Consider the following 6,694-nt stretch of genomic DNA (forward strand, 5'->3'; position numbering starts at 1 on the left):
ACATCTGCCTATCCCAGGTCCTTGGTAAGGACTCGATAGGCAGACAAAAATGCCAAATCCAGTCTGAACATCTGGCTGACTGTGCGATGATCAATAATAATAATAATAATAATAATAATAATAATAATAATAATAATAATAATAATAATAATAATAATAATAATAATAATAATAATAATAATAATAATAATAATAATAAAGTTGGAAGGGACCTTGGAGGTCATCAAGTCCTAGAATAGAATAGAATAGAATAGAATAGAATAGAATAGAATAGAATAGAATAGAATGGAATGGAATGGAACGGAACGGAACGGAACGGAACGGAACGGAACGGAACGGAAGGGAAGGGAAGGGAAGGGAAGAGAAGAGAAGAGAAGAGAAGAGAAGAGAAGAGAAGAGAAGAGAAGAATGGAACGGAACGGAACGGAACGGAAGGGAACGGAACGGAAGGGAAGGGAAGGGAAGGGAAGGGAAGAGAAGAGAAGAGAAGAGAAGAGAAGAGGAATGGAATGGAATGGAATGGAATGGAATAGAATAGAATAGAATAGAATAGAATAGAATAGAATAGAATAGAATAGAATAGAATAGAATAATGGAATGAAGAATAGAATAGAATAGAATAGAATAGAATAGAATAGAATAGAATAGAATAGAATAGAATAGAGCTGGAAGGGACCTTGGAGGTCTTCTAGTCCAGCCCCCCACTCAAGCAGGAGAACCTATACCATCTCAGCGCCCACGATTTCTGGAGGCAAAGCTGTTCCACTGGTTGATTGTCCTCACTGTCAGGAAGCTTCTCCTTAATTCTAGGTTGCTTCTCTTTTTGACTCAAAAAACATTACAATGGAAAACTACTACTAAGTCCCAGATCAGGCTTAATTTACTCCTCTGGAGTATTTCTAAACTATATACCTTTCAAGAGCTGCTTTGTAGTTTAAGGTTTCCTGGGACATAGCCCAGGTTTTAAAAAACGTGAAGAAACATTATGTTCATTTAATTTTAAAGAATTCCACTTGCTTTACTGAAAACACAACCTGTCAAAATTCTCTCTGTATACATATACGGTATATATTGGGAAACACACACACACACACACACACACACACACACATGCAAACACACAAACAAAAAACACACACACACACAAATAGTACAGGATGTATATAGGCAGTCCTTGAATTGCAGACTTATGACTGCAATTCAGCCCAAAACCTCTGTTGCTAAGTGAGACAGTTGTTAAGGACGTTTTGCTCCATTTTTCTTGCCCCAGTTGTTAGATGAATTAATACACTTGTGAAGTTAATAACATGTTGTTAAGTGAATCCAAGTAGCTTCCCTGTTGACTTGGCTGGTCAGAAGTTTGCAAAAGGGGATCACGTGATCCCGGGATGCTGCAGCCGTCATAAATACGAGTCAGTTGCCAAGCATCCGAATTTGGAACACGTGATCCAAATAATGGTCATTAAAGTGTGAAAAACGGTCTGGCTTCCCCACTGACTTTCAGTCAATCAGAATGGAGCTGGAAGGGACCTTGGAGGTCTTCTAGTCCAGCCCCCTGCTCAAGCAGGAGTCCCTGTGTCATTTCAGACAAGCGGTTGTCCAGTCTCTTCTTTAAAAATAGGTAAATAGGTATAAATATGTGTAATTCGTCGTTTGTCAGACGGCCGCCAAAGGGAATCACACGACCCCTGCAGCCGTCATAAATACGAGCCAGTTTCCTAACCGTCTGAATTTGGATCACGTGACCCTGGGGATATCATTAAGTGTGAAAAACGGTCACAAGTCACTTTTTTCACTGCTGTCGTAACTCAGAGCGGTCGCTAAACGAAACGTTGTAAGTCAAGGACTGCCTGTGCTTTAATTACAGGCTGAGATTTTCCCAACGTGGGTATATTCCTTTAACTATTACATTTAATGACAGATTTCTTTCAACAATAACAACAACAACAACAACAACAACAACAACAACAATAATAATAATAATAATAATAATAATAATAATAATAATAACCATCAAACATCCACATCTGCCTATCCCAGGTCCTGGGTAAGGACTCAATAGGTAGACAAAATGCCAAATCCAGTCTGAACATCTGGCCAACTGTGTGATGATCCATAATAATAATAATAATAATAATAATAATAATAATAATAATAATAATAATAATAATAATAATAATAATAATATAGTAAAGTTGGAAGGGACCTTGGAGGTCTTCTAGTCCAACCCCCTGCTCAGGCAGGAAACCCTATACCATTTCGGACAAATGGCTGTCCAGTCTCTTCTTAGAAACTTCCAGTGTTGGAGCATTCACCGCTTCTGGAGGCAGGTTGTTCCACTGGTTAATTGTTCTAATTGTCAGGAAGTTTCTCCTTAGTTCCAGGTTGCTTCTCTCCTTGGTTAGTTTCCATCCGTTGCTTCTTGTCCTGCCTTCAGGCACTTTGGAAAATAGCTTGACTCCCTCTTCTTTGTGGCAGCCCCTGAGATATTGGAACACTGCTATCACGTCCCCCCTCGTCCTTCTCTTCATTAAACTAGATAGACCCAATTCCAGCAACTGTTTCTTATATGTTTTAGCTCCAGACCTCTAATCATCTTTGTTGCTCTTCTCTGCACTCTTTCTAGAGTCTCAACATCTTTTTTACATCGTTGGAATGTCAGCGACACAAATATTTACCTCTGGAAATATTTACTGGAAATATTTACCTCAGCTGAGCTGGCTTTAGCTTTTGGGATCCTTGGGTTGTGCTGAATTGGAATTAAAGAAAGGCCACCGATTTTTGGATTTTTTGTAATAGATGACTTCCTGGACTTCCCATCGGGTGGACACATAGCATTGTGCTGTGGAGAAGAAGAGAGAAGATAGCTTTCATTGATCACTTTTGTTGCCAACCTCAATGTGAGGTGGAGCCCACAAATCGTTAGAAACGGCAGAGGACGTAAGAAACAAATGTTTTGGAAGCATCCGGAGGTCCATGCAAACAGAGGAACAGAGTTGGAAGGGAACTTGGAGGTCTTCTAGTCCAACCCTTTGATCAAGCAGGAGACCCTCTACCATTGAGTAGAGGGTCTAGTATTCTATGACTATCACTGAGTGTTGCTTCTTACGATTTATGATGAATGTATTTTCATGTTGTTTATGATCATGATTATCACTATTAGTTGTATGTACACTGAGAGCTTACGTACTGGAGACAAATTCCTTGTGTGTCAACCACACTTGGCCAATAAAGAATTCTGTTCTAATTTCTATTCTATTCTATTCTATTCTATTCTATTCTATTCTATTCTATTCTATTCTGTTCTGTTCTGTTCTGTTCTGTCCTGTTCTGTTCCATCCCTATCCCTATCCTATCCTATCCTAATTACCTTTCCCCTCAGCATGGCTGGCTCAGGAATTCTGGGAGTTGAAGTCTACGAGTCATAAAAGAGCCAAGGTTGCCTACTCCTGCTCTAAACTAATAAAGTCTACATTAATTAACATTAATTATGCTTTCATATGTTCCTCTAGGTCAGGGGTAGGCAACCTTGGCTCTTTTATGACTCGTGGACTTCAACTCCCAGAATTCCTGAGCCAGCATGGCTCAACTTGGAAACCTCTCCCTTTCCCCTCAGGAATTCTGGGAGTTGAAGTCCAGGAGTCATAAAAGAGCCAAGGTTGCCTACCCCTGGGCTAGATATATCTAGCTGTCAACAATAATTGGGAGTTCCCCCCCTTTTTTTTGTTTTTTCTTTTTTGAGTTGGGTAGTTGGGTTCTTAAGTGCATGCGTATTATTTTCACCTATGTTAAACTCAATTTGAAAAAAATTACATCTTTGTGTTTTCCCCGGCCTTAAATTGGCAAGGTAATTGTGTTGCTGATTTTCAGCAATTGTGCTGCTCCCGAGGCTGTGAAAATAAAGCCCTGGGACTCTTCTTGGTCTAAATATAAAAGGTAGAGGGATCAGAATAACAACGTTAGCTTTAATAGGACGAAGAGACCCACTAAATGCAACATAGCTCTGGGCACAAATTATCAGTTTGCCGTATCGAAATAATGAGATGATTTCAGATGGAGAATTTAATCAGTGAGCCTTCTAAAGTGGAAGCTGTTGTAGAAATGGGTAATTTCAGTTACTCACACAAAGACCAGATAAATACAGTCCATGCGCCAGACACAACAATGAACTGGAAATTCTAGATTCATAACAAATGTTCCTGGATTCATAACAAATGTTACTAAAGTCAATATTTCAATCATGGGTAACTCGAAAATTGCCCCCAAAAAACCTTTTGTTTTTCCCCCCCTTTAAATGGAGGTGGAGGATTTGAAAAATAAGAATAAAGGAGGAAGATGAGGATAAAAATGAAGCAGATCAAACATTTACAGAAAAGTAGGGGAATGTCAAATGACAATAATACAAAATTCCTGTAGGTAAGGAATGAAAAAAAACAAAAACAAACAAAGACCCAGATAAGGCCAACATGGTAGAGGAGAAAAATCTAGAATGTTATGGAGGTTAATGAAGTGATAAGTCTTCTTTGAGAAAATGGAAGTTAGGCCTAAAGAGCTACAAAAAACCTGCATTAAATCAGAATATCTATGGTAATATGAGGACTTTCTTTGTAGATGCAGCTGCCATTTCTGATTTTCATACCAACGTATTTTCTCAAGAACGTTAATCGATACGCTCTTAGGAGCTTATAAACAGAATTATCAAATTTATGGATAACCCTGCTTTTCGTACAAGCCGCAAAGCTATTCATTTCACTGCACACATTAATCTCTCATGAAATGGGCATGTTTCCATAAAAAAATGTAATTCTTACAGTTATTAAAGAGATGAATGCCACACTATTATGAGATGACTTAATTCCAAGAAAGACCTTGCAAGTTATGAGGACAAAAACACAGGAAGCTACTAATTAAACAACAACTCAAAAGGGACTCTCTTTCAAATTGCCTTGGGGTTCCTTAACTAAGAACTTAACATATACAGGGGGTGTGTATATTTGTGTGGTTGTGTGTGTGTGTGTGTGTCCCACCTTTGGCACAAAGCCAGCTGGGTGACCTTGGGCCAATCCTTCTCTCTCAGCCCTAGGAAGCAGGCAATGGCAAAACATTTCTGAAATCTTGCCACGAAAACTTCAGGGATTTATCCAAACAGTTGCCAAGAATCCACACTGACTTGAAGGCATACATAAATACATACACACAAACACAAAAGCCCAAATGCTCACATTCAAATGTATGTGTTGATTCTTTCTTTCTTTTTATTTATTTATTTATTTATTTATTTCTTTTTCTTTCTTTTCTTTCTTTCTTATCATCTATTATCTATCAATCCATCCATCTATTATCCATCTATCCATCTATCCATCCATCCATCCATCCATCCATTCTATCTATCTATCTATCTATCTATCTATCTATCTATCTATCTATCTATCTATCTATCTATTATCCATCCATTATCTATCTATCTATCTATCTATCTATCTATCTATCTATCTATCTATCTATCTATCTATCTATCTATCTATCTATCTAATCCATCCATCCATCCATCCATTATGTATCTGTCTGTCTGTCTGTCTGTCTGTCTGTCTGTCTGTCTGTCTGTCTGTCTGTCTGTCTATNTATTCTATTCTATTCTGAAAACAACCAAGCTCAGAGAACATCAAGGACCACACATATATATTTCAGTCTAAGTGACTGAAACTTTATGAATGGCATAGAGGAAGACAGTGGGATGATCAAAGTGTTAAATACCTTTAAGTTTTTAGGGAAATTAGCCAAATGAGAATTGACTGTTGAGGATTGGAGTGGAAGGAGAACAAAAGAACAGGAAATGTACTTAGGGAACAGAAGACATTAAATGGGGGTTTCTAAGTCACCAGTATGTATGTGTAGTCCTCAACTTAACGACCACAACTGAACCCAAAATTATGAACTTTGAACAGTCACTAAACCAAGTGTTGTAATTTGAGGACTATAGAAGAGACATGGAGGAAGAAAAAAACTGCAGGAAAGCAATTTAGAACAAAAAAAAAGCAAGCTACTTGAAAGTCAACAGAAGTTTATATATTCGTCATTATCATTCATCGTGTATGAAAAGTTTATTTTGTGTTCCCAAATTGGCAACTCAAAAAAAAAATGAATCATATCCACATGGACAAGCCATCTGTTGTGTTCCCATATGCTTTCGGTGATTTCTAGTTGAGTGGATGGGTAAAAAGAACAAGACTATAAATTTTCTACCTACCTCACCTAGAGATACCATAAAGTACTTATACTCAGAAGGCTCAGCTGTTCCTCCCTGTGGGAAATTCAGATCCGTCCTCAAAGATTTTGAAGACGCAAGTCCCCTTAGAGCTTAAATGCCTGGTTGCTAACTTTGGTTGCTAAGGTGCAAAAGCTACGTACTCTTAAATTTGTTTAGAATAGAATAGAATAGAAGAGAAGAGAAGAGAAGAGAAGAGAAGAGAAGGAATGTAGAAAATAATAATAATAATAATAATAATAATAATAATAATAATAATAATAATAATAATAATAATAATAATAATAATAATAATAATAATAATAGCAAAAGGCGGCCTTACTAGGAACCGCTTCCATCCTGCGACGATATCTGTAATACCATCAAACATCCACATCTGCCTATCCCAGGTCCTTGGTAAGGACTCGATAGGCAGACAAAAATGCCAAA

This window comes from Protobothrops mucrosquamatus, unplaced genomic scaffold (genome assembly GCF_001527695.2).
Source record: "Protobothrops mucrosquamatus isolate PMUCROS unplaced genomic scaffold, P.Mucros_1.0 scaffold4314, whole genome shotgun sequence".
Classification (NCBI taxonomy): Eukaryota; Metazoa; Chordata; class Lepidosauria; order Squamata; family Viperidae; genus Protobothrops; species Protobothrops mucrosquamatus.